This window comes from Pectinophora gossypiella, chromosome 1 (genome assembly GCF_024362695.1).
Source record: "Pectinophora gossypiella chromosome 1, ilPecGoss1.1, whole genome shotgun sequence".
Lineage (NCBI taxonomy): Eukaryota > Metazoa > Arthropoda > Insecta > Lepidoptera > Gelechiidae > Pectinophora > Pectinophora gossypiella.
Genome location: NC_065404.1, coordinates 16,244,931 through 16,269,841, shown reverse-complemented (window position 1 = coordinate 16,269,841; position 24,911 = coordinate 16,244,931). Strand labels below are relative to the sequence as shown.

The following is a 24,911-nucleotide window of genomic DNA, read 5'->3' as shown; positions in this document are numbered from 1 at the left end:
TATTATCATAGTTCCATTCGTTCAATTATGGAACTATTTAATAATTTAAGTGTTAATTGTAAGTACTTACATCATTTATTTTATTTTGAGTTTTGTTTATTTCTTTTAGTTTTATTTAATTTTATTTTTGTTTTTTTTATATAATTTTGTTCTGTAATTGTTTTGTTTATGGTGTAAATAAAATTTTTCATATTTTTTAATAAATTATTTGCAAAAGTGTAGAGTCTAGTTTGTTGTTTATTTTATCAGGAGAAAGTACAATTTGTTTTTTTTTTAATATTTAACTAAAGGTTTAAAAAAATAATTGATTTTGATATACTTCACTGTATTTTTGTTACCACTTCCTATTACCAAACAATCCCGGGTCTATCCCGGGATCCCGAGATTAACTTTAGATAACCCCGAAATCCCGGGATTAGAAAACACGACCGGGATCGAATCCTCTAGCTGTGACGCATTAAGTACCATAGTTTGTTCTCGAAGTTTCCAAGTCCTCCCCTTACCGAGGTAATATTTTATTGAGAGTGCATCGTCCACCCTCATAAAATTTTCAGTTGTCGCCCTCTGGCCATATGTCTTGTTCCCAGCGTGACAAATCTTTATCAAGAATTAAAGTTAGTACTTATTATTATATATTTAACACAAACAAACAGCCTATACACGTCCCGCTGCTGGCCACAGGCCTCAACCGGAGGGGGTATGGAGCATACTCCACCACGCTGCTTCGCTGCGGATTGGTGGAGGTGTTTGGGCTAGTAGCCCGAGCCCAACGGCTTAGCATGCCTTCCGAAGCACGGAATCATCTCACTTTTTCGGCCAATCAGGTGATTCAAGCCTGCAATGTCCTTACCAAACAAAGGACAGTCTTACAAAGTGATTTCTACAATGGGAATCGAACGCGGACTTCCAGATCGTGAGCCCAACGCTCTAACCACTAGACCACGGAGGCTGTTATTATAGTTTTTATATATTTATAAAACACAATTTATTCGCCTAACTGTAAGCAATTGTACTTAGTTTAGTTAGGCACCCGTCTCAAAAATTATATAGCTCTCTTCTTACTAAACACTGTTACTCTATCTGTCTGTATGTTACCTTTTCACGCTTAAACCACTGAACCGATTGAGATAAAATTTGGTATGTAGATAGTTTGAGAGCTAGAAAAGAACAGAGGATAGTTTTTATTCATGTATTTACTTTTCTCCACCAACCCGCAGTGGAGCAGCGTGGTGGATTATGCTCCATACCCCCTCCAGTTGATTGAGGAGGCCTGTGCCCAGCAGTGGGATGTATATAGGCTGTTTATGTTATGTTATGTTATTTACTTTTAGGAAGATTAACAGATGAATTATAGTACTTACAGTAAATAAAGTGTCAATATATATAAAGAAACAGTATCTATATGCTAATCCCAGCCTCCCCTCCCTCCCCGAAAATCTCGAAAAAGCAAATCCCGGAAATAACGCCTATTAAGAATTTTGTGTTTTTATTAAACTAATTACCATAGATACCCGCAACATTATGCGCAACGTGATAAAATTATCGATCGATTCAATACATTTTGTCGAAATCGATAGTTTGTATTTTACCCTAACATGCTTGCCACGTGATTTGACAGAAATACATGACTTATTTGGGTTCACACATTAGCACCAAACGACAAAACTACATAGTTACATCGTCAGAATCGATAAAATGACTGTGACAAAATTTTATCACGCTGCGCAATGTTAACCCTACTGACCTTTCTTCCTTTTACGGTTAATTGTTGCTTTTGAAAGGACACACGGAAAGTGTGCCCGGGGCATAGAGTAAGCAGTAATACTAACGGACACTCCGTACAAAAATTACATTCCTAACGTGGACCGCAAATACAAATACAATTAATTATTGGCATTATAAGCTACATGTCAATGATACAGACGATTTAAGATCCATGGACTCAGTACGTTCTCTATGTTATTCATAATCATTTTGTCTGATCAAATGTCAAAAACATAATTTTATTTTCTAGAAGAGGTTATGTAAAACGAGATAGATTTTGAATGTGAAATTATTTGCTTCGAATGTTGTTCTCTATTTCAGGTGAGATTTTTTTTTAAATTAAAATGGGTTTGCTCTTGACTTCGTTCTTCCACGGGGAGAAGCAGAGATCGATGTTGGAACGAGCTTACCCAGAAAATGCCTATTCACCCGTGATTTAAAGGACCCCAGGTTATAAGATTCAGGAAACACCGACGCCGGCAGCCCATTCCATTCCTTGGCTGTGCGCATTATGAAGGATGAAGCGAAGTGCTTGGTGCGGAGTGGTGGTATGTCAACCAAGTAAGGATGGTAACCCGCCGTACGTCTGGATGTCCTCAGATGGAATGGACTTGGTGGAATGAGCTGATGGAGCTCATGTGCACACTCACCGAAGTACAATCTGTAAAAAACCGACAGGCAGGCGACTTTACGGCGGTGGTCTCAGCTATGCAGTTTGGCTTTCACCAGCTTCCTGTCGCCGATCAAACTCTTAGCACGTCGTTCCACGGAATCCAACGCAGCAAGTTGGTACTTAGCTGAGCCATCCCAAAGGTGAGAACAGTACTCCATGGAAGAACGGACTTGTGCTTTAAGATATATAAAGTCAAAAGCTGTCTAGCTGAGAAGTACCGCTTAACCCTATTTAAGATGCCCAGTTTTTTGGCTGCAGTCTGAACTTTGGATTCAATGGTGGCGGCTCCAAAGTTGAGACGAGACGTCAGCTCCATTCCAAGAAGCTCAAGACGGTCGATGATCGGTACAGATGCACTTCGGAAAGTAGGAGTCCTGTTGAACGGACTCCTCTTAGCGGTGAACAGACACGCCTGTATTTTTGAAGAGTTGAACGTTACCAGATTTTTATCTCCCCATTGGGACACATGCTTCAGAATCTCATCCGTTCGTTTCACCAAATCCTCTCGAAGATCGGACTACTTCCGCGGTAGCTGCAGCACCGGACACAGATGAGATTTAGTAGTCTTGTATGTGATTTGTGTGGAAAATAAATATTAACTTATTATTATAAAAACATTTTTCGTAAGTAGGTAGTACTTACTATCTACCTAAGTAAATTAATAACGGTTAAATTAGGTATTGTAATTGGCAGCCCTCAGACTTCACGCACACAGTTGCACGTGTTGATAATGTCAAAGTGTAGTGTCTGTGTAAAACCAGGTTATTTGAATGAAGTGTCCGAGGTGTGCTTTAGGCACGGATACCGTGTTGCTACCAACATGTTAAAAAAGGACACATCTCTGTCGGTTTTTACGACATACCTGGGAAGACAAACAGCTGAACGTGTCCTATGTTTTTTATTCGTTGCCAGTCCAACATAGAAACAACTAACTTAGATATTAATTATTTCTTGAAGAAACTAACTTTTTACGGCCATATTTGTAATTCAGCCTTGCTTTAACACCACTTATGGTGTAAGTAAAACGAACTGCCAGCTTTGGTGTCCGATGCACTTGTGTTTTCCCAAGAAACCTACAATTTACAGTTTAATTGTCTGAATCATTTATACCTCGTATGTTCGCTATCTTAGTCGGGTTTTGAAACAAACGATTCATCATCATCAGCCCATAAACGTCCCCACTGCTGGGGCACGGGCCTTCCCTATGGATGGATAGGGAGATCGGGCCTCAAACCATCACGCGCCCAGTGCGGATTGATGGTTATTAACGTCTGCTAATGCAGCCGGGACCAACGGCTTAACGTGCCTTCCGAAGCACGGAGGAGCTCGAGATGTTTTTTTTTGTGGTCACCCATCCTATGACCGGCCTTTGCGAAAGTTGCTTAACTTCAACAATCGCAGACCGAGCGCGTTTACCGCTGCGCCACCGAGCTCCTACAAACAAACGATTATTTTGTGTAAATTATTCATTATAGTAAATTATTATTATTAAATAACACATTAGTTTAATAATTAAAACAAAAAATACGAAACGAAACGAGGCGAAATATCGGGAGCCTCATATCCCTGATTTAAACGCGGTAAGAACCCGTTATTTTGTGTTTTAATTATGACAATTAATAAGCGCGTAAACCTAAAACAAATGTGCATTAGTTAAATAACTAACTACCTAAGCTAGTATAGCTAGTAATCCTATACTCGAATCCCGATAGGGATATCACAAAAATCACTTTGAGCCCTGATTTCGTTAGGAAATTGCAGGCTGATCACCCGATTAATTAAAACACATAATACCGAGTTCTAACTGCGTTATTAATACACGTATCAGAAGTCTCATATTATAACCCGGTATTATATGAATTATGATAATAACCGCGTAAACCTCAAACAATTATTTTTGACGTGACTTATTGTAGATTTGCCACAGATGGCAATAACTACTTGGCCGGATAAATGGGGAGCGCTGAAGGCTCACCCGGTACAACGTTTAAGACGATAGGCCTGAGGGTGCCCAGTTGCCCTCAAACAATGATCACCCTAATTGTTCAAAGTAAGATGATCCGTGCTTCGGAAGGCTCGTGTAGCCGTTGGTCCCGGTTACTACTTACTGATATAAGTATGTAGTCGTTACATGAGTCATGTCAGGGGTCTTTGGCGGCTCAATAATAACCCTGACACCAGGTTTGATGAGGTCGGTATTCACCTCACAACCCACACGATAAGAAGAGTATATTTGCACAACATCGACAAAGTATCGACATTTTTTTTGACGTGACTTATTGTAGATTTGCCGCAGATGGCATTAACTACTTGGCCGGACAAATGGGGAGCGCTGAAGGCTCTCGCCCAGTACAACGTTTAAGACAACAGGTCTGATGGTGCCCAGTTGGGCGCGAACCTCGGCTCAGGGCGTCGTCTGAGAGGAAAAATATTTGAAAGAATTAATCGACCCTAGTGGGTCGATAGCGATAAGCGCTAAATGAGGGAAATCGTCGACCACGCCGGCGGGGTCGGTATCGGGGCCCTAAAAAGTATCGACAGATCGCCATAACAGTTCTAAAATGCCCACGGGGTTTATTTCCTTGTCAAATATGCATGATTCTACTTGTCCGTAATTGGTCAAATTTAGCCACAACCTTCAGGTGATTTCGGCCCATATAGTCATTATCCATAAAGGTCATTATAGCGTGAATTTCATACAGTTTGTCCTACTATGCGTGTCGTTTCATACATGGATAATTTAATGTACTTTATAAAATGACTGTACTTTGTTATGAGTCGATTTATGCAGTCAATTATGTGAGATCATCGACTGGTTTTCATACACTGAAAGGAAATCATTGGGGAGTGAAATGTTCCGGTTTAATAATAACATAGTGTTGGCTTTTCATGACATTATAGTAATTTTGCAATGTGATTATTTAAGATTAAGTTCAAATAGTACAAATCGTAATGGGTTTTACCGATGATATAAAAAGCCTCGACACTCGGCCACGGCCTTTTTTACGGTGAATTGCAGTAGTGAAAACATTTATTTGTCAACTGTATTTCTGTGTCTCTCTGAATAAATCAATACGTAGTGAATGATCCTGGAAGTTTTATTAAAATAGTAAGTAAACTCTAACCATAACGTAACATAAACAACCTATACACGTCCTACTGCTGGGCACAGACCTCCCCTTAATCAACCGAAGGAGGTAGGAAAGGGGGGGGCGGGGGGTAATTTTAACCATAGAATAAAAATACTACCTCCGTATAGAACGGTAACTCTTCGCCCCGCACCGCTACTGGGCACAGGCCTCCCCTCAATCAAGCGGAGTGGATATGCAGCATACTCCACCACGCTGCTCCAGTGCGAGTTGGACTAGTAGCCCAGAACAGCTTAACGTGCCTTCCGAAGCATGAAACCATCTTATTGTTTCAGACAATCAGGTGATTCAGCGCGCAATGTCCTAGCCAAAACTAACAGTCTCTTAAAGTGAATTTTGACAGTGTCTCCGTAGGGAATCGAACGCGGACCTCCAGATTGTGGGCCTATCTAGACCATGAAAACATCTATTTTATGGTTTCAGGTAACCAGGCTCTTCCGATAGGTATCATATGTAGGGGAAGGCTGGGCAAAGTGAATACCCCGGGCAAAGCGAATACTCTCCACTACTCCTAAAATATTAGATGTTAATTCAACACACCACTACTGTTACGTCGGGCCATCTTGGATTAATACGCGGCAAACATAGAAGCGAGAGGCCGCGTCGTGTCCCATCCGCGGAGTGGAGATTTGTGTTTTCGTAAATAAAAGATTGATTTTACGCGGTAAGTACATTGATTAATTCTCCTATATTACTTGTTCTTGATTCTTAGGAATGTCTTAATTCAGTAGCATACCAAAGTAGGTTTTTATGGTATAATTAACAGAAAGTCAGAATTATTCGTTTTTGCATGAAATGTGTTAACCTCAAAATTTACCTAGTGGGGCAAAGTGAGTAGGGCAAAGTGGATACCATATCCACTGATGACTTATTATCTAAAAAGGTCTTTTACTAGTTTCAGTTGATGAATAAATATTAAAAAAAAACTGTTTTCACCGAAGATTAAGAAAATATATATAAAAGAAGACGGTAAACTAATTGAAAATTGGATTCGATGTGACATTTGTCAACAATGGTGTCACGAAAATTGTTCTGTTTTTGATGGCACATAAGGGTATACCTGTGACAATTGCCAATCTTAATTTTATAATTTTATGGTCAATAAAAGTTATTTGTTTCAGTTAATCAAAGTTATTTCTATATTTTCAGAGTCTGATTATGGGTATTCACTTTGCCCAAGTACTGTATCCGCTTTACCCGGGATACCGGGCAAAGCGAATACAATCGTACTTTTTTTTATTTGAACTGCAGTTGATTATTGTTTAAATATTCTTGGTTACTGAAGTTCGTATTTGTAAGAGCAATAAATAAAGATTGATTTCTGATAATTATTTTGTTTTTGTATTGTAAACCTTTTCTGCTATAACCTTAAATACCTTAAGGTATCCACTATGCCCGGCCTTCCCCTAAAGACTACGCATCAATTTGATGAAGTATTCGAACACAATAAACGAGTCATTGTTCTTCCTATCCTGTGGGTTGTGAGGTCGATTACCAACCTCATCAACCCTGGTGTCAGGGTTACTATTAAGCCGCCAAACGCCCCTGACATGGCTCATGTAACGACTACATACTTACATCAGTAAGAAGTGACCGGGACGAACGGCTTGACGTGCCTTCCGACGCACGGATCATCTTACTTTCGGACAATCATGTGATCAGCCTATAATGTCGTAACTAGGGAACACAAAGTGATTTTTGTGACAGTGTCCCATTGGGGATCGAACGCGGAGCTCCAGATTAACACCAACGCTCTAATCACTAGACTAGAGGCTCTGTCGATAATTATCATTATGTAAAGACTACGCATCCAGCTGATGAAGTAAAAGAACACGAAAAACGAGTCATCAATCTTGGAAGCACGATGTTTACCTGAGTTGACATTGTACGTTGACCATAGAGATAGTGGATCGATACACCGCCGCCGCAAAACAACGCCGCTGGTTTATTGATGGACATCGATTGACCATAATGACGCATGATGTCATATTCAATTTGTAGATTTGTAAGTTTTTTCGGTTCAGGTTCAGGGGTTAAGCGTTTGGTGTTTCGCTAGATTTGGCGCTGTCAATTGTTTTGGGATCGAAGGTAAGTATAAAAATTTTCTTTTTAATTTATTTGTAAAAACCATGACTTATTGAAAATGAATCGGGAAAAATAAAACTATTTATTGGCTTCTTAAGGCATTCGTTACTCAAAACTCAAAAATATCTTTATTCAGTTTGAATCGATTTTTTTATATAAAATATGCGCAGTTAAAATGAGACACTTATTATGAAACATAACGAAGATTTGTTATAAAATTTATTTATTTGTATGGAATACACAGATGTGACGTCATCAATAAACGACCTCTGTGGTCCAGTGGTTGAGCATCGGACTAACGATTCGGAGACCTCAGGTTCGAATCCCGGTGTGGACACATCACAAAAACCACTTTGTTGTCCCTAGTTTCGTTAGGACACTACAGGCTGATCACCTGATTGTCCGAAAGTAACATGATTAATGCTTCGGAAGGCACGTCAAGCCGTTGCTGCCGGTTACTACTTACTGATGTAAGTAAGTAGTCGTTAAATGATGGCTCATGGCTGTCATGGCTGACAGGGGCCTTTGGCGGCTCTATAGTAACGCTGACATTGGTGTCAGCGTTAGTGGGGTTGGTAATCCACCTCAGACCTCACACGATAAAAGATTATAAAAATAGAAAATCTTCTCCAAAGCATCATGAAACGCTTCGAAAGGTCCTTACATAACAACATAACATAAATAGCCTATATACGTCCCACTGCTGGGCACAGGCCTCCTCTCAATCAACCGGAGAGGGTATGGAGCATACTCCACCACGCTGCTCCACTGCGGGTTGGTGGAGGTGTTTTAGCCGGGACCAACCGCTTAACGTGCCCTCCGAAGCACGGAATCAACTTACTTTTTCGGACAATCAGGTGATTCAAGCCTGAAAAGTCCTTACCAAACAAAGGACAGTCTCACAAAGTGATTTCGACAATGTCCCCATCGGGAATCAAACCCGAAAGGTCCTTAATAAAAAAAAAAACAAAAATAAAAAAGCGTTAAACGCGTTTCCTAATGCAAATAAACTGCTGAACCAAATGTACGGGCCCGTTTAAGTGTGAACCGTTCCTAACACGACGGAATGGTCGCGCTAATGAAAGCCTTACAATGTATTGATCAACACGCAATAACTCGGTTTCATATTGAAATGAATTGAAAACGTTGTTCGGGACGTTTTGTCTCGTAATGTTGTGTTAATTTATCATTTGTATAGAATAGCCTCTGTGGTGTAGTGGTTAGAGCATTCGGCTCACGATCTGGAGGTTCGGGTTCTATTCTCGACGGGGACACTGTCGGAAATCACTTTGTGAGACTGTCCTTTATTTGGCTGAGACATTGCAGGTTGAATCGCGTGGTTGTCCGAAAGAAAAAGATAGTTTCGTACTTCGAAAGGCACGTTAAGCCGATGGTCCGGGACTACCAGCTCAAATGCCTACCAACCCGCACTGGAGCAGCGTGGTGGAGTAAGGTGGAGGCATGTGCCCAGCAGTGGGAGTAATATGGACTATTTGTTTTTGGAATGTTGGCTAATAGACGAGGATAAGGCACTGTCATAGAATAAGGAATAAACACTACGTATAGAACGCCAACTCTCCGCTCCCCACCAGCGGCTAAGCTAGGTAAGTATCCTTGAAGGCGAGGTGTTTCACCCATATGCGTTTAAGTCCCATGTTGGACATATTTGTACTCAAATATTAAAGGTAGGTTGTCCTTGTCATAATTAATAGTTTTTTTGTATTTATTAATGGTCCTAATAGTTCTTTATGTCACACAGCTAGCACGAAATATTAACAGAACTTTAAGAATTCTCAAAAAAGTAATTTAATTTAGAAAATGTTTTTTTTTTCTAAATAATATTTCAGCCAACGTTTCACATCCATAGAGGGTGAAACGTCGACGCTGACTCCGAAAGACAGAGCCTTTGAAATGTGGTGTTGGAGGAGGATGGAAAGAATAAGTTGGACAGAAAGAGTTACTAATGAGGAAGTGCTAGTAAAAGGCAAATATTGAGACTTATTGAGGACAGAAGACGCAAGATGATTGGACACTTAACAAAACACGACGATTTTTTTAAAAACATCATAGGAGGGAAACTACTAGGAAAGAAAGGAAGGGGAAGACCAAGAAGAGCTTACATGGAACAGATTAAAGAGAAAGCGAACGTCGTGTCTTATAAGGAGGTGAAGGAATTGGTCTTTGATAGACAAGAATGGAGAATGCTACACAGACAAGAGTGCGGCTTTTAAATTAGTATATTTCTGTAGTTCTGTGGTTCACCTGCTTGTTTCTCAAACCACTGGTACTGGACTTGCACCAATGAATTATTAATTTATCTTAAGTGCAGTTTTCACTAACACAGTCAGCTCGACCATTATAATTCAAAATTCAAAATTCAAAAATATCTTTATTCAATAGGTAACATAGTTAGTTACACTTTGAATCGTCAATTTTACATAACGAACGTCTCATCCGCCTAAAACTACTGCAGCTTCTCACAACCTGTATAGCCGGGGAAAAGAAGCTGCAAGAAAAACCTCGGCACAGGGCCCTAGACGTTCTTTAAAAAAAATTAAAATAAACATAAAATATTGGTATACAATTGAGTAATTTAGCTGCCTAATATCAGTTCTCAGACAGTTAATCCCATGCATTCATATCTTCTAAATAATCACTAACTTTATAATAACCTTTTTTGTAAAGTTTTTATTTAACTACTGTCTTAAAACAGTTGAAAGGCAAATTCTGAAATGAAAAATTCTGAAATCAAAAGAAAAATTCTGAAATCTATAGACGGAGCTACGGCTCCTATTATCCTTGATCCGCTCTACGTGCCCAAATCAACTTAACATTCTCTAGATATGTTTGTGTACTTATTTTAATCACAGGTCAACGACCCCTTCCATATTTAGGTAGTTACATAAAGTTCCTACTCCATTCGCACGCAAATTACGTGTTGAACTTGAACTATTAAGTTCATTTACATTTCTATTTAAGCTTAGTAGTGTTAAGGGTTACCGGATTTAGCTATTTGTCACGAAAGGCCTTAAGAAAGTAGGTATTTGGTTTATTTAAATAAATTTATTTGGGGGCACGGGGGTGTCTCCGCCAAGACGAGCTAAGCGAAGCGCAAGGGCAGGGCACTACCTAAGTTTTTTTTTTGTTGATTTTTTGAACCCTCATAACTCAGGTTTGGATTACACCAGATAAACGAAATTCTTAGGTTAGGTTTATTATATCCAGCTTATGACATCGTATCAACAGTGGCTGCAAGTTGTCTTTGATTACTTGTGGCTCTGCCCACCCCATTAGGGATTACGGGCGTGTGTTTATGTATGTATGTGTAAACCAAATTCTTAGGATATGTTGTCTGCAGTCGACTTATTAAACATATAAAGTTTCAAATACGTAGCTATTGTATTTTAGATTTTATTGATAAGTAAAAAAATATATTTTGGCGCTCACTGACTGACTCACTAACGATCATTTAATTATAAGGTACTTCCAAGTCTTAGAAGACTGAAATTTGGGATATAAGATAGTATTAGTACACAAACAACAAGAAAATTAGTAGTTAATTCTCTACAGAGTTTTGAAAATCTGTTACGTGCTCATTACGAGTCGCTGTGTGGATATTAATATAACGTATTTTATCCTTTAGTAGTTACAGGAAACTATTGTCATATCTACATGTAATGTCATATTTAATTAAAATATATGTATACATCTGATATAAATGGGTATATGTATGAATTTATATTTATATATTTCTATTTTACTTTTATTTATTTATTTATTTTATTTTTATTTTTATTTCTTTTTTATTTATAGTATTTATTATTTTATACAAGATGTTGCACTGTCCCGCACCAAATTGTAATAATGTTTCCTTTCCACTGGTTGCCTGGAAGAAATTGCTGCTTAGCAATAAGGCCGCCAGATTGTGCTGTATCTATCATCATTTGTGTAAATTTGTGTGTCATTTGTGTGTTTTGTATGTTGTGTGCAATAAAGTATATTTGTATTGTATCGTATTGTATTGAAAATTCTGGAACTTGGAATTTTCATCCCCCCAAACAGAGACTTTATGAATGCGGACGAACGAAGTGAACAATAGGTACTTTATTTATTATTATTAATAAGTATTATTATCTTCACGTTTCTGGTCGACCTTCTTCCTTGTTACAATAGAGCACGTTCATGCTTATTGATTTTTTTAAAGTAATTTTCCGGAAGTACCGCTGTCAAAATCAGGATGTTTTAAAGAAAGACCAGGTCACGCATAATGGGCCATCTTAGAGTCTAAATGCGGAAAACAGGGGGTTAAAATGGCCACGTCGAAGCAATTCATCTAAGAAAGCAATATTGCTATTTGCTATTTGCCTTGCGCAATTGCTTGCCTTTCTTTAGTTAGTGGGCTCATGGAGGTTAAAATGGCCACATCGAAGCAATTCATCTAAGAAAGCGATATTGTAATTTGACATTTGCGCATATACCAACCTCATCAACCCTGGTGTCAGGGTTATTATTGAGCCGCTAAAGGCCCCTGACATGGCTCATGTAACGACTACGTACTTACAACAGTAAGTAGTAACGGGGACCAACGACTTAACGTGCCTTTTGAAGCACGGATTATCTTACTTTCGAACAATCAGGTGATCAGCCTGTAATGTCCTAACCAAACTAGGAATCATAAAGTAATTTTTGTGGTTCGTCCTCACCGGGATTCGTACCCCGTGACCGTGGTCTAGTGGCTGAGCGTTGGCCTCACGAGCCGGAGGTCCCGGGTTCGGATGTTTTCTATTTAAATACAAAGATAATATTGAACGCGCGACCGACCACAACGTGTAGGTAATAGCGTTGAAAAAAGCGGGAATTTTTCCCGTTTTTTTCAAATTCGTTCGTTTTTTTACAAGTTTTATTCGAAAGTTTCGAGAAAAATAAATATGAAATATTTCATGTTTTTTATGAATAAAACGAAAAAAACCGGAAAAATATGAAAGAAACGGAAAAGTTTTATTATATTTTGGAGGGTAGAATGTTTTTTTTTCTTGTTTTGTTGTCATACGCTCATTCCGACCCACAGATACTTAGTTTATGTCACGCACGCACTACTGCAATAATTACATGTAAGTACCTAATTTTAGTACTTAGGTACTTTTTAGTCTTATTGAATAATTTTAACAATTCACGTGCTAGTATACGTTCGATCAAATTTACATTTAATGCAATCTAAATCATTTGAATTTGAGCCATGTAATACTGATTCTTGAGAAAGCGACAGTGACTTTGTATCTGATTTGTGAGCAAGATAGAAATACAATAGAAGCATTATTGTTTTAAAAATTTGGTGATAAAAACTTGTTTTTTTCAATCGTTTTTTTCTAATTTGTCGAATTAAACGGCGAAAATTCATTAAATACCCGTTTTTTTCCTAAGGTTTTTTTCTGATATATTTCAATGTAACAAACAAATAAAACGGTAAAAAACGAACTAACGTTTTTTTCACCGAAAAAAACAATTTGTTTCTTTCGGAATTTTCAACGCTAGCTAGGTAATGATGTGTTAAGAATGCAATCCCGGATGATCTTTGGAAGGACGCCAAAATGTAAATATATTTCGTTCTATCAACTGAATCTGAATTACTACATACATAAATACATTGGTATATATTGGTATACATTAGTATATGTATATTGGTATACATTAGTATATATTGGTATAGATTGGTATACACCAAACGGGCTTAGTCAGAGATACATCCATCGCAGGCTGATCACCTGATTGTCCAAAAAGTAAGATGATCTGTGCTTCGGAAGGCACGTTAAGCCGTTGCTCCCAGTTACTACTTACTGATGTATGTAAGTAGTCGTTACATGAGCCATGTCAAGAGCCTTTGGCGGCTCAAAAGTAACCCTGGTGGGTTGATGAGGTTGGTAATCCACCTCACACCACCCACACGATATAAGAAGAGATCCATCGCAAGATGAACTGTCTACCCACGTCTCACCGAGCTTTCAATGAGAGACTCTCCAAGGTACATTTCTCAAAATCAACTCCACCACGCTGCTCCACTGCGGGTTGGTGAAGGTGTTTTTACGGCTAATAGCCGGGACCAACAGCTTAACGTGCCCTCCGAAACACGGAATCATCTTACTTTATCAGACAATCAGGTGATTCAAGCCTGAAAAGTCCTTAACAAACAAAGGACAGTCTCACAAAGTGATTTCGACCATGTCCCCATCGGGAATCGAACTCGGACCTCCAGATCGTGAGCCTAACGCTCTAACCACTAGACCACGGAGGCTGTTAACTACATACATAAATACATTGGTATATATTGGTATACATTAGTATATGTATATTGGTATACATTAGTATATTTATTTATTGGTATAGATTGGTATATACCAATCGGGCTAGTCAGAGGTACATCCATCGCAGGCTGATCACCTGATTGTCCAAAAAGTAAGATGATCTGTGCTTCGGAAGGCACGTTACGCCGTTGCTCCCAGTTACTACTTACTGTTGTAAGTAGTCGTTACATGAGCCATGTCAAGAGCCTTTGGCGGCTCAAAAGTAACCCTGGTGGGTTGATGAGGTTGGTAATCCACCTCACACCACCCACACGATATAAGAAGAGATCCATCGCAAGATGAACTGTCTACCCACGTCTCACCGAGCTTTCAATGAGAGACTCTCCAAGGTACATTTCTCAAAATCAACTCCACCACGCTGCTCCACTGCGGGTTGGTGAAGGTGTTTTTACGGCTAATAGCCGGGACCAACAGCTTAACGTGCCCTCCGAAACACGGAATCATCTTACTTTATCAGACAATCAGGTGATTCAAGCCTGAAAAGTCCTTAACAAACAAAGGACAGTCTCACAAAGTGATTTCGATCATGTCCCCATCGGGAATCGAACCCGGACCTCCAGATCGTGAGCCTGACGCTCTAACCACTAGACCACGGATGCTGTTTCACCCATTATTATTCTGATCAAAATAAAGAGAAGCAATATAGGTAGAAACATTACTCTATACATATGTGATATAAAAATCAAACTACAATTATTTTTATAGATGCTTCTGCTTGTTATGTTTTTTTATTGTATTTTGCATTTATGTACCCGAGTAATAAGAAAATAGGTAATTATCACGTTTAAACTGAACAACGCCATTTATATGTACAGTCATGAGCAATATTATGTACCCACTTTAGAACTCCGTCGCACTAACTTATTTGACATTTAGTGAGACTTACTATTCAATTTGTCAAAAAAGTTAACGTGATATGGTAACAAAGTGTATACATATTAATGCTCGTGACCGTATATCCCTCATTAGATCAACGTGATAGGTGAGCCATCAAAAAAAGTGACAAAATGTCACACTTATTATTACATTTTTCTTTATTTTTCATAAATAAGTTGCTTAAATAGAAAAAAGCGGCCAAGTGCGAGTCGGACTCGCCCATAAAGGGTTCCGTAACGGCAAGTAACTTAATATAAAAGTAAATTACGGTTTACGATTTATGATGTATTAAAAAAAACTACTTACTAGATCTGGTTCAAACCAATTTTCGTTGGTAGTTTGCATGCTAATCTACATCATATATATTTTTTTTAGTTTTATCCTTCTCTTATTTTAGAAGTTACAGGGGGGGACACATTTTACCACTTTGGAAGTGTCTCTCGCGCAAACTATTCAGTTTAGAAAAAATATATATTAGAAACCTCAATACCATTTTGGAAGACCTATCCATAGATACCCCACGATTATAACACGTATGGGTGTGATGAAAAAAAAAAATCCGTTATTTGCAATTAGGCTACGGAACCCTAACAAGAAAACGTTTTTTGTCACTTTTAGAGTTGTCTTTATTTAGTAGGTAATCAGAACTTCATAATTTACCTGTGGCGCATCTAGTGATGGGCAGGGAAAGAAAAAATTGGGTGGGAAAGAAAAAATATCGGGAAAATATGGGAAAATAAAATAAACACCCGAAAAATTCCCGAATCATGGGAAAATATTTTTTATTTAATTATTTTTAATCTTATTATTATTTGTATGTCGTTTCCATGTCTCTGGTCGGGTCTGTCATGGAGTCCCGGACTTTTGGAAGGCGTGCGTGGGGCCGAAGCCAACACGTAGAGGCCCCTTAAGACAATTTACTCAAAATGTGTTGTGACACCAACCGGCGATTATCCCTGTATGCACTTTGGGAGTGCACCCAAAGACAATCCCTGGTTCGTGTAGGACTATTGCAGATTATGGGAACAAAAGGAACTGGGCTATTGGGTTGGGGGTTAGTGAACCTATATACTGGGGCTACTGCACCTGCTCGACCAATGTTAATAACAGAGATACATTGGGCAGGCGGTGACTCGTCACTCACTGGTTGGGCCACCTATCTAGCCGACGCGACTGGACGGCAAGACAGCAACATGGTTGTGAGCATCTCAGGGTGTCAAGAGGTGTACACCGCTTTCTGCGAGGCGGTTTACCCGCCTTACCAACTCGCGACTTATGCATCTTTCACTTCCACCCTGCGAGCGTATAGCTCTAACGCCCCACTCTGGCTGGCCAATGAAGGCAAGCCAGAGGTGAGAGTCCTGCGGCCCCCGCTAAGGTCCACTCCGGCTAGCCAGTACTGTCACCATCTTTGTTGCTCTTCTTTGGACTCTCTCTAGTAGTGCAATGTCCTTCCGATAGTAAAGTCTCCATATTTGAAACCCATGTTCTAACAGCGGTCTGACGTAAGTAAGTTTTGTAAAGCCTAAGGAACAATTCCGTATCTATATGATAAAAAGCTTTTCTAATTATGTATAAAAGGGAGTTATCCTTCTTAGTGATTCCAATAATGTGTTCGTCCCACTTTAGATTATGTGTTATCGTTATGCCAAGGTCCTTTTGTTTTTTAACACGCTCGAGAGGCTTTGAGTCAGTGGTGTAACTCAACGTGGGGTGGTTACTGCCAACATGCAACACAGTGCATTTGTCTACGTTTAATGTGATTAGCCAATCTCGGGTCCAAGCAATTACTCTATCAAGATCATCTTGGATTATATTATGGCTAATAAGTGGATTCCCCGTTATTTTCGTGTCATCTGCAAAGAGTGATATATCAGACATGATACCATGTTTAAGATATGTAAGGTAGTTACTGAATAAAATAGGTCCTAACACCGATCCCTGCGGCACACCGCTGAGGACTTTTCTGGGAACAGAGTATGATTCTCCGATGCGCACAGAGAATGTGCGATTTGACAGGAAGTCTTCAATCCACTTCACGACATTGCCTCTGATTCCAAAGGGCTCTAATTTAGCAATCAATGGTGTGACAGGAACTCGATCAAAAGCTTTTTCATAGTCCAAGTAAATAATATCTGTAGGTATTCGTGCCTCCCAATTTCTTGCACAAAACCATGTTGCTCCTCGATGATGACATTCTCTCGTGCCAAAAGCATCCTATATAAAATCGAACATTCCATTCAAAATATATTACAAAGGAGATCATCGGCTTTCCATACTTTGGCCGGCCCAAATTTGAAAGTGCCGGTCAGAGAAAAAAAATGTGTCAAACCTTTCGAGTAGATTGTTCTGAACATTTTTTACTATGACACCAGACGTGTATGACCATTAGTTTGGCTTTAATTGGATTTTAAAAATCTCGACTTTTCATACATTTGTAAAAAATAATATTATTATGTCCGTTGGGAAAAAAAAGTATAAGTACAGGCGTATTACAAAGGACCGTTAGAACATTTATTAGTATGGCGCCAAACTTCTATGACCATTATTTGGACTTTCAGTTTTGGTTAATATGTTAAAATGCCGGCCATCGAAAAAAATACGTCGAATCTGTCTAATAGTTGCTTCTCAATATTTTTTAATAACACCAAACATCTATGACCATTATTTTGACATTATTTTTGGAATTTACGTTTTAGTTTAAATATGAAAAATGCCGACCAGCAAAAATATCATGTTGAGAGTATCGAGTAGATGTCTGTTAACATTTTTTTTATAGCGCCAAACTTGTATGACCATTAGTTTGGCTTTTAGTGTATTTTAAAAATTTTGTTTCTTATTTATTTTGTATGAAAATAAAGTGCTTTGGGTAAAAAATGCGGTACGGCGGATTACAAAGGACCTTTAGAACATTTAATAATCTGGCGCAAAACATTTTTGACCGTTATCTTGACTTTTTATTCGTCTCTCTTTCCGTTTTGGTTCAAATGGGAAAATGTCAGCCAGCGAAACAAAATAAGTCAAATCTTTTGGTAAACGACTTGAACGACGTATTTTTACTATACTACCAAATGACGACTTTGGCTTTTATTGGACTTTTTAAAAAAACTTTTTTTTATACATTTTAACAATGACAACAAGTAGAGCTTTCCCAATGGCTAGTTATTAGTCAGATAAATACTTTGTGTTTTTGTTTTGTGTGTTGTTAGGTGAACTTCTATATTAATACTATCTGATTTTAGATATGACGTTGGCTGTAGTTTTTGCATTCGACTCAACGTTACGGCCTAAGTTTAGGTTGAATTATGGTATTGATTCACCTTGACCGTAAATGGTTACCACCCTCCAAAGATAAGCTTGCCACCTAGTGACGAAACTCGTATATTGGCATGACGTCTGAAGTATCTGTTAGGGAAAACAGGAGTCGGGTAGTTGTACTTTGCAAGTATGCCTATCACAATATCCTGGTGCTACTCGGCCGATAACATAGTAGGTACCTCTATCACCCCACTGTTTATTCCTTGTATACACTTTTCTTTAAAAAAAGTAGTTTCTTAAGCGTGTATCACCATCAGGTAAGGTAGTGGTCAAACGCAAACCTATTTTTCAAAAGACGACCACCATATTACGCCTTTAGCAAGATAGTTCCATTATCACTAGATAAAACTTTTTTTGATTTTTGGAAAATCGAATTAAGTTCAAAATATTGGTCATAGTCGTTTAATGCCATAGTAATAAACATTCTGACGATCCTTTAAATAACGCGCCTGTTATATTTTATTTTTATACAAAATGAATCAAAAATCAAGTTTTTTTTAAATCCAACAAAAGCCAAACTAATTAATGGTCATACACGTTTTTGTCATAGTGAATAATGTTTACAGGTATCTTCTCGATAGCTTTCACATGTGTTTTTTGCTGACCGGCACTTTTCACACAGAAACTATAACGTAAAGTCCAACAAAAGTCAAAATAATGGTCATAGACGTTTGGTGCCCTAATAATAAATGGTCAAATGGATAAGTTCTAACGGGATATACAAATATTGTTTCATGGCCGGCACTTTACATTTTCACCAAAAATGTATGAAAAATACAGTTTTTTAAAATCGAATAAAACCGAAGATATTGACCCTACAGCTTTGGTGCCATAGTAATAAATGCTCATATGGATAAGATCTAACGGAATATAGCAAAATTATTTTTTGGCCGGCACTTTGACTTCTGGGCGGAAATCCGATGATCTCTTTTAAGTTTTTTAAGAGTTCATACGACACTACGACAGAAGATAAATTGGGCATAAGTAGGCATACATTATATTTAAACGGTCTTTGTTGGAAATCCTTACTTTTAATACAAATATATGGGATAAAAAATATTTTCCCTTGAAATGGGAATTTTTCGGGTTTTTTCCCTCAGAATTGGGAAATTTCCCAAATCGCGGGAATTTTCCGGGTAAGAACCCAACACTAGGCGCATCACTACATCGACGACGTCCCATCACTACACCAGGCGAGCGAGGAGCATGCGGGGGCGCGGAGACGCGCACACGCAGCGAGCTACCAGTTCGCCGCGGGCATCGCCAGTGCCGCTTCAAACGACTCCGAGCACACCCGCGTCGCTTTGCTTACGCTCCCGCGCTATTATCCTCGCTACGTATTTACGCGATTATTCTTTCTTCTTCAAGCTTACCTCATCATTCTTCACTCTAGTATTGTATACCTTTCCCCATCGCTCGCGTTTCATCTTCTGTGCATCTGTAACCTTCTATTCTATTTCTTCTATCATTAAACTTCATTTCTACGCTTCAAGCTTCGTTTCAATATATAGACACATATCTATATACCTATGTTTGCCTCAGGAAACTAAAATTGGTCATATTATTATAGTTCGTATTTTTATTAACGTAAAATTGTAAGTCTGTGTTCAACAAAAAGATTATTATTATTATTGAAAACACCGCTTCATTTCCACACCAACATAAATAACCTTCATTATCCTTGAACAGGCCAATGTCATAGAATGCTAAATAATACTAATGTGCTATAATGACGGAAGATTCTGACGTCTAACTTACAAAGAAACCGTGTGTAAACACTGTGTTCTATCGGACAGGCCAGAGGCTCTCAAACTTTTTCAGTTCCGGGCATACTATGATAGTCGTTTTTGCATAACAAAGTACATACATCAATTCGCTCCGTCAATATACATAATTAAAATATATTAATACGAAACTTGATGAACACAATAAAGTAGATATATAGATAATATTATATATTTTTAATCTGTCTTTATTTTTTACAGCTATTTAAATTATTTAAATTATTTTCCGTTCCATACTTTTGCGACGGAAAATTCCACTTGATATCAACTCAGAATCATGGCCTGAATCATCCCTCAAAGTTTTCGTTACGATGTCACTAACACCCTGTATAGGTATAGTAATTATTTATTCTATGCTAAGACCGCCTCCCAACGCTCTTCTGTGCTCTATGGCGCACCGTATGGGCTCCGCAGAGCACGCTTTGGGAACCACTGCCCTACGAGTAAACCGGTCATTTAGTCATAAAATATGCACACCATAAGACCGACTGTTTTAACGTCCATTCTACGTTTCAATCCCTGTAATTTTTCTATAGAATTACCGCAAAGGACCGTAATAATTTATAAACAGTGGTATTTGTGTTGGTTTGTTTGTCTATTTGTTTTTTGTGTTACGTTTTTAGAAGACAATGGCCCCGATTCCTGCAAACACCGCCTAATTTTATTTTAAGTTATATCCGTCATTTTCATATCCGTCGAAAAGGAAAGGGACGGATGATTCACAGCTCTTAATTTTAGGAAGAATGAGTAAATGAATGTGTCGGGTTATTGACTGATGTAAAATTTTTAGACGGTTGGTTTAGATTTGTGCTTAAAATTGACGTGTGTTCCATAAATTTTATGCTTGTCAATTACCCGTCCCTTTCCTTTTCGGCGGATAAGAAAATGACAGATATAACTTAAAATAAAATTAGATGGTATTTACAGGAATTAGCACCAATTTTCCCGACGAGGTAAATGAAAGCTGACTACGGTGGTATGGTCATGTGATAGATAGAACATTAAAAGCTTCCATAAGATTACGACTAGAGCTGACAGTAATGAATGGTTGATGAATACATGCTGAGCCGACCCTGCCGAGAGTGGGATAAGGGCAGGAATAGGGAATGCAATCTCGATCTCCCGGGATCCCGCTCTCGCGAGATCTCGTAAAATTTTTCGAGATCAATCCCGAAGCATAATATTGACACCACATTGTGATGTGTTCGCTGACAGATGGTGGAGTGTATGGAGAGAGTATTTGGCTTTTTGCGAGAAGATTTGTTAATGATTTAATTACTGTTTTTTTTTTTATTATTATTTTAATTATTTTTTTTGTGTGATAGTTTACCTTTTAATGTTGAAATTGTAATTTTTTATTTTTTTAGTGTTTTTCATGTTCATAGTCTTATTTTTCTTTTTGTTTATTTTTTCATTCATTGTTTATTTTGTGTTATATTGTTTCTTTTTTCTCGTCATACAGCGCATTGGATTACACTGTAATGTTGTATGTACCTTTATAAATAAATAAAATTAATGACGAGATCCCGTTCGAGATTGACGGGATTGGGCGAATCTCCTTGAGTATACTTTTGTTTTGATTATGCCGATTTCCAATAAAAACTTAATTATTTAGTTAGTAATATAGAAGAATAAATAAGCTGATGACTATAAAGCTGACAATAATGATTGGAAGAGGAATACATGTTGTGCCGACCCCACCTAGAGTGGGACAAGGGCAGGAGTAGGGAATGCAATCTCGATCTCATGAGATCTCGTATAATTCTTCGAGATCAATCCCGAAGCGTAATATGACGAGATCCCGTTCGAGATTGATGGGATTGGGCGAATCTCCTTGAGTATACTTTTTCTTTTGATTATGCTGATTTCCAATATAAACTTAATAATATAGAAATATAGTTAGTAATATAGAAGAATAAATAAGCTCATGACTATAAAGCTGACAATAATGATTGGAAGAGGAATACATGTTGTGCCGACCCCACCTAGAGTGGGACAAGGGCAGGAGTAGGGAATGCAATCTCGATCTCACGAGATCTTATTCGAGATTGACGGGATTGGGCGAATCTCCTTGAGTATACTTTTTCTTTTGATTATGCTGATTTCCAATAAAAACTGAATTATTTAGTTAGTAATGTTGAAGAATAAAGGTTTTTGTTTTTATTCAATGAATATTTTGTATTAATTAACCTCACTATCACAAACACAACACACACACACACAACAAGCAGTTTTCATCGTTTTCAGCAATCCTAGCTTCACATTTTTTTTATGAACTAGACGAGATCTCGAAAATTTCCCGTTTCTCACAGGGTCTGCTTACGTAACCTGAAGATTTGACAGGTACAGGTAAAAAAACCCGTTTTACAGAAGCGACTGCCTGTCTGACCTTCCAACTCGCGAAGGGAAAGCCAGCCCAATACAGGTTAGGTCACATACCTCCGAAAATGCATTTCTCGGGAATGTGGCTTTCATTTATGATCCAAACATGAAATCGAAAACAAATTCGACATCATTAGTTTGCTGCGACCTGATAAGCAAGCGTTCTACCAACTGGGGTACCACGGCTATCTATGACTGAACTCCCCAAGAGCGACAATTTACCCGACCCGACATCCCAAGACAGACTGCCTTGATGCAAAGATATTAGGTGAGGCGACCGCAGTAAAGTCGGAAGGGGCAAATAAAAAGTTCGTGATTGGGTTGGAAGTCCAAAAAAAGAGGCAAAAAAGTGTGGCCCATGAGGGGATCGAACCCGCGACCTTCGCGTTATTAGCACGACGCTCTAACCAACTGAGCTAATGGGCCGTCGAACCGCAAGATGAAAATTATTATCTACACCTTCCGCGTGCGTTATTGGTTGGCATGGATATCACTATCATACCTATTTATAACGTAAGAGAGTCATAAATTAATATTATATTTTTATTAGATAAATAAGTAGTATTTATATTAATCGAATGCTTATCTCTTACATTGCTGCTAATTCCAGTAAGTACACTAATAGAGCAACACGGACCTCAGACTAATCTAAGTTTATTTTAAGGTATGCCTGTCATTTTCTTATCCACCAAAAAGGAAAGGGACGGCTAATCGACAGGCATAAAAGTGGAAAACAAAGGGCATTGAACATTTCACTATGGAGGCTGGCATAGCCTGGTGGCGCCACCTAGCGGATTTTTTAAAACTGCGGCGCACGATGAAACCTGTGCATATCGATAGGGGGCACTTTTCTGCACAAAAAAGCTTTAATGAACCTATGCTCTAAAGCGTCACGTTTTCAAGATATTTAGCTTGAAAGTTCCGAAAAGTGTTGTATGAACAAATCGATTTTACTTTTATATGCAATTGGAATATAGTGACTAAGTGATTATGCATGGAATATTAGTGTTTAATATACCACATATTTACTTTATTGAAAAATAAATAAATAGAAAATAGATAAAATAAATATCTATAACTTACTTTTATGTGTAACTTAAAAGAAATCCAGAAACGAGTCGTGAGATGTACAGCTCATGACTTATTCTCATGGTAATCACGCTCAAAGTTATTTGCTATGATTGTCTAACAATTTCACACTTTTTGAGTTTTTATGTTTATTCAATGAAAGGTAGCTTAAATGTCTAATCACAGTGAAAGCAGGTGGGGTGTGAAAATTCGCTTTTAGGACTACTTTACAGCAGTGTATGGAACATACCTAGTTCGTATAGACACACCAATGGGGTGTGTGCCTTCAATGCAACGGGACCTTAAGCTGTTTAGTTCATAACAATCATATTACATGAACACATTGTTCAATTATTCATCGATTTTCTTAGTTGTGTTTTTATAAGTATGAAATAAAACATCGTAAAAGTAGTCATATAGTTATTTATATTTTGCTTAAAAATGAAATCAATACTAATTGTTATTGAATACATACAGTGTATACAGGGTGTTAGTGACATCGTAACGAAAACTTTGAGGGGTGATTGAGGCCATGATTCTGAGATGATATCAAGTGGAATTTTCCGTCGCAAAAGTATGGAACGAAAAATAATTGAAAAAGACACAAAAATTTTCATGAATATTCAGACTGAAAATTCCACTTGATATCAACTCAGAATCATGGTCTGAACCATCCCCCTCAGTATTCGTTACGTTGTCACTAATACCCATACCTACTTACTTGTATGGCTACTGTATGTACTTGTGTGGGGTGTAAGTGACATCGTAACGAATACTGAGGGGGATGATTCAGCTGATTATTCTGAGTTAATATCAAGTGGAATTTTCCATCGCAAAAGTATAGAATTGAAAATAATTTTAAAAAACTAAAAAAAATCATGAATTTTGCGACGAAAAATTCGACCTGATATTAAGTCAGAATCATGGTCTGAATCATCCCCTGAGTATTCGTTACGATGCGATGTCACTAACACCCTGTATACTTATAACAAATAGGCTTTTTTTATACAAATTCGTACCTATTACGATAATGAATATCAGTCTTCTTGAATAATCAATCTTCTTCTTCATCAGAAATAATAACTTGATCTAAAAAGGCAGCAGGGGGTTGAATTTCTTTGTGCCGAGCCCATCCCTTAAACCAAACTATGCACATGACATGAGCACAGCACCCGAGTGTCCGTTTTCCAACTATACAGCTGCAATAGTGACCGACAAGTTTATTTCTGTTTTTCAAACTATTATTTAGCAAGATATATACAAAATAAATTCTGTTGCTCTGGTGCCTCGAGAGTATTTTAGCTCTTGTCAGCCAAGGATCACAAACTACTATGTTGTATTGATTTAAATTATAGTCAACTTCAAAATCTTCATACACTTCAATGAAAAACGTTCCGTTTTCTTTTAGGTGTTCGCCATAGTAGCTTCTTGCCTGCGTCACTTGATACGGCCC

General features: G+C 38.1%; 1 protein-coding gene and 1 non-coding gene across 2 annotated transcripts in view; both read right to left on the bottom strand.

The window, feature by feature from the left end:
• LOC126367461 (adenylate kinase isoenzyme 5) overlaps window positions 1–24,911 on the bottom strand; it is a 69,927-nt gene that overhangs the window by 22,529 nt on the left and 22,487 nt on the right. The gene's annotated exons all lie outside the window — the stretch shown is intronic.
• Trnai-aau (transfer RNA isoleucine (anticodon AAU)) lies at window positions 22,743–22,816 on the bottom strand. The gene has a single exon. It is a non-coding gene; the product is annotated as a tRNA-Ile (tRNA).